This window comes from Salmo salar, unplaced genomic scaffold (assembly GCF_965601325.2).
Source record: "Salmo salar unplaced genomic scaffold, fSalSal1 ptg000468l, whole genome shotgun sequence".
Lineage (NCBI taxonomy): Eukaryota > Metazoa > Chordata > Actinopteri > Salmoniformes > Salmonidae > Salmo > Salmo salar.
The window spans coordinates 1,456,757-1,470,815 of record NW_027675396.1 but is presented as its reverse complement, the minus strand read 5'-3'; positions in this window follow the sequence as shown (position 1 = coordinate 1,470,815).

Genomic DNA, 14,059 nt, shown 5'->3' with positions numbered 1-14,059 from the left:
TCACCAGCCTTTACAAAGTGTTTTGAGTCTTCTGGAGGGAGATCTGACCGAACAAGAGCCATGGAACGGTGATGTCCCATTAGACACCTGGCGCGCTACTTCATGTTGGGTACCCTCGTTCCAATACGTTATAAAAGGCTATGCATTCGTCCACCTTGAATATTATTCATGTTCTGGTTAAAAAAGGCCCTAATGATTTATGCTATACAACGTTTGACATGTTTGAACGAACGGAAATATATTTTTTCCCCTCGTTCATGACGAGAAGTCCGGCTGGCTTACATCATGTGCTAACGAGACGGAGATTTTTGGACATAAATGATGAGCTTTTTTGAACAAAACTACATTCGTTATGGACCTGTGATACCTGGAAGTGACATCTGATGAAGAGAATCAAAGGTAATGGATTATTTACATAGTATTTTCGATTTTAGATCTCCCCAACATGACGTCTAGTCTGTATCGCAACGCGTATTTTTCTGGGCACAGTGCTCAGATTATTGCAAAGTGTGATTTCCCAGTAAGGTTATTTTTAAATCTGGCAAGTTGATTGCGTTCAAAAGATGTAAATCTATAATTCTTTAAATGACAATATAATATTTTAACAATGTTTTCTAATTTTAATTATTTAATTTCTGACGCTGACTTGACTGCCGGTTATTGGAGGGAAACGATTTCCTCAACATCAATGCCATAGTAAAACGCTGTTTTTGTATATAAATATGAACTTGATAGAACTAAAAATGCATGCATTGTCTAACATAATGTCCTAGGAGTGTCATCTGATGGAGATTGTAAAAGGTTAGTGTATCATTTTAGCTGGTTTTATGGTTTTGGTGACCCTGTCTTTGACTTGACAAAACATTACACACAACTCTTGTAAATGTACTGTCCTAACATACTCTAAATTTATGCTTTCGCCGTAAAACCTTTTTGAAATCGTAAAACGTGGTTAGATTAAGGAGATGTTTATCTTTCAAATGGTGTAACATAGTTGTATTTTTGAAAAATTTGAATTTTGACATTTATTTGGATTCAAATTTGCCGCTCTTGAAATGCACCTGCTGTTGATGGAGTGCACCACAGGTGGCACGCTAGCGTCCCACCTAGCCCCAAGAGGATGTGGCTCTATACTCCAACATTTTGGATTTTAGATGAAATGTTTCATATGAGGTAACAGTATATAATGTCACCTTTTATTTGAGGGTATTTTAATACATACAGTTGAAGTCAGAAGTTTACATACACCTTAGCCAAATACATTTAAACTCAATTTTTACAATTCCTGACATTTAATCCTCGTAAAAATCCCCTGTTTTAGGTCAGTTAGGATCACCACTTTATTTTAAGAATGTGAAATGTCAGAATAATAGTAGAGAGAATGATTAATTTCAGCTTTTATTTCTTTCATCACATTCCCAGTGGGTCAGAAGTTTACATAAACTCAATTAGTATTTGGTAGCATTGCCTTTAAATTGTTTAACTTGGGTCAAACGTTTCGGGTAGCCTTCCGCAAGCTTCCCACAATAAGTTGGGTGAATTTTGGCCCATTCCTCCTGACAGAGCTGGTGTAACTGAGTCAGGTTTGTAGGCCTCTTGCTCGCACACGCTTTTTCAGTTCTGCCCACACATTTTCTATAGGATTGAGGTCAGGGCTTTGTGATGGCCAGTCCAATACCTTGACTTTGTTGTCCTTAAGCCATTTTGCCACAACTTTGGAAGTATCGTTGGGGTCATTGTCCATTTTGGAAGACCCATTTGTGACCAAGCTTTAACTTCCTGAATGATGTCTTGAGATGTTGCATCAATATATCCACGTAATTTTCCTACCTCATGATGCCATCTATTTTGTGAAGTGCACCAGTCCCTCCTGCAGCAAAACACCCCCACAACATGATGCTGCCACCCCCGGGCTTCACGGTTGGGATGGTGTTCTTTGGCTTGCAAGCCTCCCCCTTTTTCCTCCAAACATAACGATGGTCATTATGGCCAAACAGTTCTTGTATTGTTTAATCTGACCAGAGGACATTTCTTCAAAAAGTACGATCTTTGTCCCCATGTGCAGTTGCAAACTGTAGCCTGGCTTTTTTTACGGTGTTTTTGGAGCAGTGGCTTCTTCCTTGCTGAGCAACCTTTCAGATTATGTTGATATAGGACTCATTTTACTGTGGATATAGATACTTTTGTACCTGTTTCCTCCAACATCTTCACAAGGTCCTTTGCTGTTGTTCTGGGATTGATTTGCACCAAAGTAAGTTAATCTCTACGAGACAGAACGCGTCTCCTTCCTGAGCGGAATGGCGGCTGTGTGGTCCCATGGTGTTTAGACTTGCGTACTATTGTTTGAACAGATGAACGTGTTACCTTCAGGCGTTTGGAAATTGTTCCCAAGGATGAACCATACTTGTGGAGGTCTACAAATTTTTTTCTGAGATCTTGGCTGATTTCTTTTCATTTTCCCATGATGTCAAGCAAAGAGGCACTGAGTTTGAAGGTAGGCCTTGAAATACATCCAAATGATGTCAATTAGCCTACCAGATGCTTCTAAAGCCATAACATAATTTTCTGGAATTTTCCATGCTGTTTAATAAAGGCACAGTCAACTTAGTGTATGTAAACTTCTGACCCACTGGAATTGTGATACAGTGAATTATAAGTAAAATAATCTGTCTGTAAACAATTGTTTCAAAAATTACTTGTGTCATGCACAAAGTAGATGTCCTAACCGACTTGCCAAAACTATAGTTTGTTAACAAGAAATTTGTGGAGAGGTTCAAAAACACGTTTTAATGACTCCAACCTAAGTGTATGTACACTTCCGACTTCAACTGTATGTGATTGACGATTAAAAATTAAATTCTGATGATGCCATGATTAAGAAAAATCATGAATGAATCATGAATCAGAATGAGTGAGAAAGTTACAGAGGCCACAACAAAACATGCTAACCTCTCACCATTACCAATAACAGAGGCTACAACAAAACATGCTAACCTCTCACCATTACCAATAACAGAGGATACAACAAAACATGCTAACCTCTCACCATTACCAATAACACAGGATACAACTAAACATGCTAACCTCTCACCATTACCAATAACAGAGGCTACAACAAAACATGCTAACCTCTCACCATTACCAATAACAGAGGCTACAACAAAACATGCTAACCTCTCACCATTACCAATAACAGAGGATACAACAAAACATGCTAACCTCTCACCATTACCAATAACAGAGGATACAACAAAACAGCTAACCTCTCACCATTACCAATAACAGAGGCTACAACAAAACATGCTAACCTCTCACCATTACCAATAACAGAGGCTACAACAAAACATGCTAACCTCTCACCATTACCAATTACAGAGGCTACAACAAAACATGCTAACCTCTCACCATTACCAATAACAGAGGCTACAACAAAACATGTTAACCTCTCACCATTACCAATAACAGAGGATACAACAAAACATGCTAACCTCTCACCATTACCAATAACAGAGGATACAACAAAACATGCTAACCTCTCACCATTACCAATAACAGAGGGGGTTTGATCTTTGTGCCTCCGTTTCTCATTTATCATCATTCACGATTCATTCATGGTTATTCATAATCATGGTAGCATCCACATGAATGTAGAAGTCACTGACAATAGAAGTGAAGTGACTCCAAAATGACAGGACATTATTTACTAATCAGTATCCATTAGGAAAAACATCATCCAAAACACAACCAAGACCAACTGCAAATGAATTCAACAAGTTAGTAGAATCACAAGCCTCACTGCAGGTGTCAGGAATCCCGCTTCCTGAGTCTGTTTCTGCCTGAGCTGACCGTTTTCTGTTTGGAGTCTAAGGGTGCGTTCAGAAACCTATCTGGTTGCTAGGCAACGAAGTTAGGCGGGAGATCTAGTGATATTATTACCCTGTCTGGTTGCCAGGCGACGAAGTTAGGCGGGAGATCTAGTGATTACCCTACACCTGCATCTCATCAACCTTCTGCACACCTGGTCCTGATCATCACCTCTTCATAAGCCCTGAGCTGACATCCATTCCCTGCTGGATCGTTAGCAACGAACAGCCTCATGTTTCCTGAGCTAGTCTTGTTGTTTTGTTCTTGTTACTGGGACAACATGCTAAACTTATGCTAAACTTATGCAACATGCTAAACTTATGACTACTTTAATACACTATAAGTAATATGTCCGAATAATTACGACGTTTTCAAATGGGAGAACTACATGCATAAAGTACTTTCATATCTGATAATACTGACCTCAGAGTCTCCAGTTTACAGTGGGGATTCCCCAGTCCAGCAGAGAGCAGCTCCACTCCTGAATCCTTCAGGTCATTGTTACTTAGGTCCAGATCTCTCAGGTGTGAGGGGTTTGAACTGAGAACTGAGGCCAACACTTTACAGGATGTGTCTGTGAGTTTACAGCCAGTGAGTCTGCCAACACAGAAGAAATACAATGACAGACAGGTTGTATTAAAATGATACGCTTAGCTTTCTCTGTTTACGCTGTTACCCGTTTACAAATAATGTGTTGGGTTTGACCACAGAGCTGAGACCAGAGAAGCACAGCCTTCCTCTGTGACTCCACAGCCTGACAAAGAGATCATGACTTCAAACACATTGTTAATTTAGTGTAGAAGGACAATGGCAGATGCATTTGGTTAATTCTCCTAAACAACATATATATTCTTCTTCTGTGTCCTAGAATTGTATGGTCATATTGTTATACTAATGTGAAAATCAATGCATTTATTCACACACACACACACACACACACACACACACACACACACACACACACACACACACACACACACACACACACACAGCATATAACTTTGTCCAAGTGGTGGTCAGAATGTTTGTATTACCTAGCCTGAAAAGTCAAACATGTCTGATATGAACATTGACATAAACCCTCTACATACTTGAGTTTCTCCAGTCTGCAGTGTGGATCCTCCAGTCCAGCAGAGAGCAGTCTGACTCCTGAGTCTCCTGGGTGATTGTAGCTCAGGTCCAGCTCTCTCATGTGTGAGGGGTTTGACCTCAGAGCTGAGACCAGAGAAGCACAGCCTTCCTCTGTGACTCCACAGCCTGACAGCCTGCAACGAGATCATCATGACTTCACAAACACACTGTTAATTTAACACCAGTAGTGTAGAAGGATAATGGCAGATGCATTTGGTTAATTCTCCCAAACAACATATAGATTCTTCTTCTGTCTCCTAGAATTGTATGGTCATATTGTTATACTAATGTGAAAATCAATGCATTTATTCAATGTTTTCAATATAATATTATACACATATTATAATGCATATTTTTCTTTAACCTGAATATTTCTTCCTGATGATTAGATTTTATATGTCATTTTATGTACTCACAGAAATGCACTGGAGGCTTTGAACACTGGCAGCAGCCTCAGAAGACCTTCCTCTGATCTGGAGTATTTCTTCAGGTCAAACACATCCAGCTCCTTTTCTGAAGTCAGCAACACAAAGACCAGAGCTGACCACTGTGCAGGTGACAGGTTGGGTTTTGAGAGACTTCCTGAGCTCAGGTAGCTTTGGATTTCCTCCACTAGAGAATGGTCATTCATTTCATTCAGACAGTGGAACAGATTGATGCTCCTCTCTGGAGAGGGATTCTCCCTGATCTTCTCCTTGATGTACTTGACTGTTTCTTCATGGCTCTGTGAGCTGCTTCTTGTCTTTGTCAGTAGACCTCGTAAGTGCTTCTGATTGGACTCCAGTGAGAGGCCCAGAAGGAAGCGGAGGAAAAGGTCCAGGTTTCCCGTCTCACTGTGTAAGGCTTTATCCACAGCACTCTTGTAGAAAGTAACTTCAGGGTTGTCTTTTGTTTTCAGTTTGTTCATTAGATTCTCATTGTTGTTGATGAATGAGAGGAACACATATACAGCAGCCAGAAACTCCTGAATGCTCAGATGAACAAAGCAGTACACCTTGTCCTGGTACAGCCCACATTCCTCTTTAAAGATCTGTGTGCACAATCCTGAGTACACTGAGGCTTCACTGACATCAATGCCAGCCTCCTTCAGGTCTTCTTCATAGAAAATCAGATTGCCATTCACAAGCTGTTGAAAAGCCAGTTTTCCCAGTGACAGAATGCTCTCTTTATTCCAGTGTGGACCTGTCTCTTCTATCCCAAGATACTTTTCATTCTTCTGTTTGGTATGAAACACCACAAGGTGTGTGTACATCTCAGTCAGAGTCTTGGGCATCTCTTCTCTCTTATGTTTCAGCATGTGTTCGAGGACTGTTGCAGAAATCCAACAGAAGACTGGAATGTGGCACATGATGTGGAGGCTCCTTGATCTCTTTATGTGTGAGATGATTCTGCTGGCCAGGTCCTCATCACTGAATCTCTTCCTGAAGTACTCCTCCTTCTGTGGGTCTTTGAACCCTCGTACCTCTGTCACCTGGTCAACACACCCTGAAGGGATCTTATTGGCTGCTGCAGGTCGGGTAGTTATCCAGAGGAGAGCAGAGGGAAGCAGATTTCCCTTGATGAGATTTGTCAGCAGAACATCCACTGAGGTTGACTCTGTGACGTCCCAACAGATCTTGTTCTTCTGGAAGTCTAGGGGCAGTCGGCACTCATCCAGACCATCAAAGATGAACAGAACTTTGTACTTGTCGAAGTTGGAGATTGTTGATTGTTTGGTTTCCATTGAGAAGTTATTGAGAAGTTCAATGAAAGTATTTTCCCCTTTCATCAAATTCAGCTCCCGGAAAGGGAATGAAAATACAAATTGGACATCCTGATTTGCTTTTCCTTCAGCCCAGTCCAGAATGAACTTCTGCACAGAGACTGTTTTTCCAATGCCAGCGACTCCCTTTGTCAGCACAGTTCTGATAAGTTTGTCTTGTCCAGTTAAGGGTTTGAAGATGTCGTTACATTTGATTGCAGTCTCTGGTCTTGCTTGTTTCCTGGTTGTTGTCTCAATCTGTCTCAGCTCATGTTCATTATTGACCTCTCCTGTTCCTCCCTCTGTGATGTAGAGCTCTGTGTAGATCTTATTGAGAAGTGTTGGGTTTCCTTGTTTAGCGATCCCCTCAAATACACATTGAAACTTCTTCTTTAGATTAGATTTGAGTTCACGTTGGCAAATCACAGCAAGCTCATCTGAATCTAGAAATAACACAGAGGATATTAATATTACGTCTGTTTTAATAACTACAGTATTGTAGGACTGTTATAACATTTTAAATTATAATCATTTATTCTCTTAACTGAATGTATAAATGTGTAAATGTTTTCATAATGCATTCCAGACTGGTGTGACTGATTATATTATTATTGGTATTATTGATGGTATTATTAATGTTGTCTCTCTCTGTCTCTCTAAATTAATCAACACAACACATCCCTTCTGCTACTTGATGAGGTCACTAGGTGTTGTGTTAAGGCTGCTACAATATCATTGAGTTACACAGCTACTTTAGCTGTACTTTAGCTACAGCTTTTAAATGTTATAAAACAGCATTCTACATGAGGCAGACAGATCTTACATTTCTCCAGTGTGTCAGCAAGCTCCTTCTGTTTCATTTTCCTCAGGACGTGCAGTGTGATCTTCAGAGCCCCCTCTCTGGCACTGCTCTCCTGCCTCTCATCTTCAGCGTCCACCACTTCCTTATCCTGCTTCTGACTCTCAAAGCCTTCTGGGAGTTCTGGACGAAGAATCCTCTTGAACATCTTCAGCTCGTTCTTCACAAATGTCATCATTTTCTCTTCAAGCATCTGAAATAAATCATGTAAATAAGTTAAGCAAGAGAAGAAATGCTTTCTCATTAACACATTAATGAATAATTGACAGATCAACTTTACTTGAGGTAAACAAAATCAAATGTTCATAACAGGATCACATACACTGAATATAGAGTCCAGGTCTGTTTGATGACTCTGGGAAGACTGACCACTGAGAATCTCTGACTCTGATCTCTCCTGTTGGTTTCTGTGGACAAAACATGAGATTACAGTACACACACACACACACACACACTGTTTTAGGACTATGAAAATGGACTAAAGTAGGAGAAATGACTAGAGACAGTGTTGTTTAACACACTGACCATGACCCATGAGTTCTTCTTACCTTTGTTCAGTAGAAAAGTCTCCCTCTCTAAAGGATATAGGAGGCGCCATAGACTGCTCACTCTTCATGGACACACAGCTGGGTACAGGGGAGGCTGGTCTCTCCTGCTTGATTGGTCTTCAACACAACAGAGACAAACATTACATCTCTCATCTACTCTGATCTCAGATGGGAAACATAAGAAGAGTTTTATTCCAAAACGCTACATTTCACTTTACAGAAACGTTTGTAATTTGCCTTTATTGTTTAAAGAAATTATGAAAGAGATTGTTGTGTTTTTTCACTATCTAATCATGGCATGGGGTTGTTCAATGACAGACATGTATTTGTTTAAAATCTATCACTTGATGGTTTCATTTCAGAGAGACAAATAATGTTTTTTGCTAAATGCTATATATCTGCCTCACTCTCAGAGAAATCAGTAGTACTGCTAGGTTTAATACAGTAATAATATATATCTGCCTCTCAGAGAAATCAGTAGTACTGCTAAGTTTAACACAGTAATAATATATATCTGCCTCACTCTCAGAGAAATCAGTAGTACTGCTGGGTTTAACACAGTAATAGTATATATCTGCCTCACTCTCAGTGAAATCAGTAGTACTGCTAGATTATACACAGTCAAATATAACATAGTACTACATTTTTAATAAAGATATGTACAAATGATACATTTGTGACATCAATATATATATATTTAAAAAAATATTCAAGAAATGTATATGTGATCTGTTTGTAAAACATTTACATTTGACACTTTTGTCATTTAGCAGATGTTCTGGCAGGTTTATGGTTCCCCCCTAGACTCTCAGGAGTTAAAACACTCAGGTCAGGGAGAGTTGGAGAGGCAGGTTTATGGTTCCCCCCCTAGACTCTCAGGAGTTAACACACTCAGGTCAGGGAGAGTTGGAGAGGCAGGTTTATGGTTCCCCCCCTAGACTCTCAGGAGTTAACACACTCAGGTCAGGGAGAGTTGGAGAGGCAGGTTTATGGTTCCCCTAGACTCTCAGGAGTTAACACACTCAGGTCAGGTAGAGTTGGAGAGGCAGGTTTATGGTTCACCCCTAGACTCTCAGGAGTTAACACACTCAGGTCAGGGAGAGTTTTAGAGGCAGGTTTAGGGTGTGTTTGTATGTGTCTTTTGTGGGAGATTGTTTGTGTGCACTGCGTTTGTTTGAGCCTGCCACACTGTTGCCGTTGTGAGTATTGTTTATTGTTTTTGTTTTTTCCTGTGGATGCCTTTCGTTTTTTTCCAATTAAAAGAATGAGTATCCACATACCCGCTGCATGTTGGTCCTCCTTTCCTCAACACAACGAAATCCGTGACAGAATCTCCCACCAAACCAGGACCAAGCAGCAGAGGATCGAGGAGGAAGGATGGACGCGGGCAGAGATAAGAAGGAGCGTTTCCAGGGCTATGGAAGAGTTTAGTAAACTCGAGAGGCAGCCCCAATAATTTTTTGGGGGGGTCACAAGGGCAGTTTTGCAGGGCAAGAATGGAGCCCCAGGCAAGCTCCCCGCACTAGCATGGAGGTGCGTGTCTCCAGGCTGGCACGTCCAGTACCAGCCCCACGCACAAGGCATCTAGTGCGTAAACCCAGCCTCGCCAGTCTAAAGTTGCCAGAGCTGCCCTTCAGTCAAGAGTCGCCAGAGCTGCCCGTCAGTCAAGAGTCGCCAGAGCTGCCCGTCAGTCAGGAGTCGCCAGAGCTGCCCGTCAGTCCGGAGTCGCCAGAGCTGCCCGTCAGTCAGGAGTCGCCAGAGCTGCCCGTCAGTCAGGAGTCGCCAGAGCTGCCCGTCAGTCAGGAGTCGCCAGAGCTGCCCGTCAGTCCGGAGTCGCCAGAGCTGCCCGTCAGTCCGGAGTCGCCAGAGCTGCCCGTCAGTCCGGAGTCGCCAGAGCTGCCCGTCAGTCCGGAGTCGCCAGAGCTGCCCGTCAGTCCGGAGTCGCCAGAGCGGCCAGACTGCCCGGATCTGCCCGAGCGGCCAGACTGCCCGGATCTGCCCGAGTGCCCCGACTGCCCTCCGGGTCTGCCAGAGTGGCCCGACTGCCCTCCGGGTCTGCCAGAGTGGCCCGACTGCCCTCCGGGTCTGCCAGAGTGGCCCGACTGCCCTCCGGCCCAGCCCGAGTGGCCCGACTGCCTGGAACGGCCAGAACCGGAGCCACCTCCGGATATAGGTGGGTTGGGGAGGGGGGGTGTAGCACAGTGCCGTCGGTGACGGCAGCCACCCTCCCTTCCCTCCCTTTAGTTTAGGGGGATTTTTTTTGTTGTTGTTTGGGTTTTTGTTCTTCTTGAGGTGCTTCCGGGGTTAGCACCTTTAGGGGGTGGTACTGTCACGTCCTGGCCAGTAGAAGGGTTCATTGTTATTGTAGGTTGGTCAGGACCTCAACACGACGAAATCCGTGACACTCAGGAGTTAACACACTCAGGTCAGGGAGAGTTGGAGAGGCAGGTTTATGGTTCCCCCCTAGACTCTCAGGAGTTAACACACTCAGGTCAGGGAGAGTTGGAGAGGCAGGTTTATGGTTCCCCCCTAGACTCTCAGGAGTTAACACACTCAGGTCAGGGAGAGTTGGAGAGGCAGGTTTATGGTTCCCCCCCTAGACTCTCAGGAGTTAACACACTCAGGTCAGGGAGAGTTGGGGAGGCAGGTTTATGGTTCCCCCCTAGACTCTCAGGAGTTAACACACTCAGGTCAGGGAGAGTTGGAGTGGCAGGTTTATGGTTCCCCCCTAGACTCTCAGGAGTTAACACACTCAGGTCAGGGAGAGTTGGAGAGGCAGGTTTATGGTTCCCCCCTAGACTCTCAGGAGTTAACACACTCAGGTCAGGGAGAGTTGGAGAGGCAGGTTTATGGTTCCCCCCTAGACTCTCAGGAGTTAACACACTCAGGTCAGGGAGAGTTGGAGAGGCAGGTTTATGGTCCCCCCCTAGACTCTCAGGAGTTAACACACTCAGGTCAGGGAGAGTTGGAGAGGCAGGTTTATGGTTCCCCTAGACTCTCAGGAGTTAACACACTCAGGTCAGGGAGAGTTGTAGAGGCAGGTTTATGGTTCCCCCCTAGACTCTCAGGAGTTAACCTCTCTGGGCTAGGCGGGACGAATTCGTCCCACCTACGCAACAGCCAGTCTAATCCAGTGGCGCGATTTTCAAATACCTTAGAAATGCTATTACTTCAATTTCTCAAACATATGACTATTTTACAGCTATTTAAAGACAAGACTCTCGTTAATCTAACCACACTGTCCGATTTCAAAAAGGCTTTACAACGAAAGCAAAACATTAGATTATGTTGGCAGAGTACCCAGCCAGAAATAATCAGACACCCATTTTTCAAGCTAGCATATAATGTCACAAAAACCCAAACCACAGCTAAATGCAGCACTAACCTTTGATGATCTTCATCAGATGACAACCCTAGGACATTATGTTATACAATACATGCATGTTTTGTTCAATCAAGTTCATATTTATATCAAAAACCAGCTTTTTACATTGGCATGTGACGTTCAGAACTAGCATACCCCCCGCAAACTTCCGGGGAATTAATAACAATTTACTAAATTACTCACGATAAACGTTCACAAAAAGCATAACAATTATTTTAAGAATTATAGATACAGAACTCCTCTATGCACTCGATATGTCCGATTTTAAAATAGCTTTTGGGTGAAAGCACATTTTGCAATATTCTAAGTACATAGCCCAGCCATCACGGGCTAGCTATTTAGACACCCACCAAGTTTAGCCTTCACCAAAATCAGATTTACTATTACAAAAGTTTGATTACCTTTTGTTGTCTTCGTCAGAATGCACTCCCAGGACTGCTACTTCAATAACAAATGTTGGTTTGGTCCCAAATAATCCATCGTTATATCCGAATAGTGGCGTTTTGTTCGTGCGTTCCAGAAACTATCCGAAATGGTAAATCAGGGTTACGAGCATGGCGCAATTCGTGACAAAAAAAATCTAAATATTCCATTACCGTACTTCGAAGCATGTCAACCGCTGTTTAAAATCCATTTTTAGGCCATTTTTCTCGTAAAAAAGCGATAATATTCCGACCGGGAATATCCTTTTAGGTAAACAGACAAAGGAAAAGAAAGCTTTCGGTCGACGCGGGCACGAGCCTGAGTCTCACAGTACTGTAACCAGCCACTACCCAAACGCGCTACTTTGTTTCAGCCAGAGCCTGCAAAGCCACGATTCAGCTTTTTGCCGCCTTCTGAGAGACCATGTGAGCCGTAGGAAGTGTTACGTTATAGCAGAGATCCTTTGTAATTGATAGAGATGGCAAAGAAGTTCAAGAAATTGTCAGACAGTGTACTTCCTGTACAGAATCTTCTCAGGTTTTGACCTGCCATTTGAGTTCTGTTATATTCACAGACACCATTCAAACAGTTTTAGAAACTTTAGGGTGTTTTCTATCCAAAACCAATAATGATATGCATATTCTAGTTACTGGGCAGGAGTAGTAACCAGATTAAATCGGGTACGTTTTTTATCCAGCCGTGTCAATACTGCCCCCTAGCCCTAACAGGTTAACACACTCAGGTCAGGGAGAGTTGGAGAGGCAGGTTTATGGTTCCCTCCTAGACTCTCAGGAGTTAACACACTCAAGTCAGGGAGAGTAGGAGAGGCAGGTTTATGGTTCCCTCTAGACTCTCAGGAGTTAACACACTCAGGTCAGGGAGAGTTGGAGAGGCAGGTTTATGGTTCCCCCCTAGACTCTCAGGAGTTAAGACACTCAGGTCAGGGAGAGATGGAGAGGCAGGTTTATGGTTCCCCCCCCCCTAGACTCTCAGGAGTTAAGACACTCAGGTCAGGGAGAGATGGAAAGGCAGGTTTATGGTTCCCCCCTAGACTCTCAGGAGTTAACACACTCAGGTCAGGGAGAGTTTTAGAGGCAGGTTTATGGTTCCCTCTAGACTCTCAGGAGTTAACACACTCAGGTCAGGGAGAGTTGGAAAGGCAGGTTTATGGTTCCCCCCTAGACTCTCAGGAGTTAACACACTCAGGTCAGGGAGAGTTGGAGAGGCAGGTTTACTGTTCCCCCCTAGACTCTCAGGAGTTAACACATTCAGGTCAGGGAGAGTTGGAGAGGCAGGTTTATGGTTCCCCCCTAGACACTCAGGAGTTAAAACACTCAGGTCAGGGAGAGTTGGAGAGGCAGGTTTATGGTTCCCCCTTGACGATCAGGCTCTGGTTGTGGGGGATGTTCAGCTTGGGGTTGTGAGGTGCTGATAACAGTCACCCGTATGGAATTCGTAAAAGAGCTGTTTCCCAAAACCATTAATAACGTTGCACTTGGAAAATGCTCGTAATCTAACACCTGCCTCAGACCACTCGTAGAACAGCTGAGTGAGTCGTTAGATGCTTTTTTACCCTCCCGCGTGACTTTATACACAGAAGATCTCAACTAAACATAGAATCACATGGTTTATCAGTCTCTCTGACCACCGATAAATTCACAACAAAGTTGTCAATGTCTTTGCAATTTATACAAACAAGCGACATATAAAATGATGCTTAAAATGAAAACCTGAGATGACTGCATTAAACAGCAGCTATAAGCCTCTTTCAAACATATTGACATACATTTCATGTTCAATCAGTTGAGTTCTGTTTTGCTACATGTAGGCTACTGTGTAATTTGGCTCAACCAACGTGAATAGAGGTGCAACCAAAAAATTCAATTGTTGAAAAGAAAAAGTTTAGAAATATTAATGTTTCAGCTTTCAATGGCCTTCCTCAGAATAATGACACAAAGGGAATGGACAAGTTCATGTCGGGCATGGGGAAGACAATTAGGGAGAAACTCTCTTCAGCTGGTGGCGCTAATGAGAGAGGGTGTGGTAGCCTATACACCTCTGGCCTGCTCGCCTCCCTACCTCTGAGGAAGCACAGTTCCGGCTCAGCC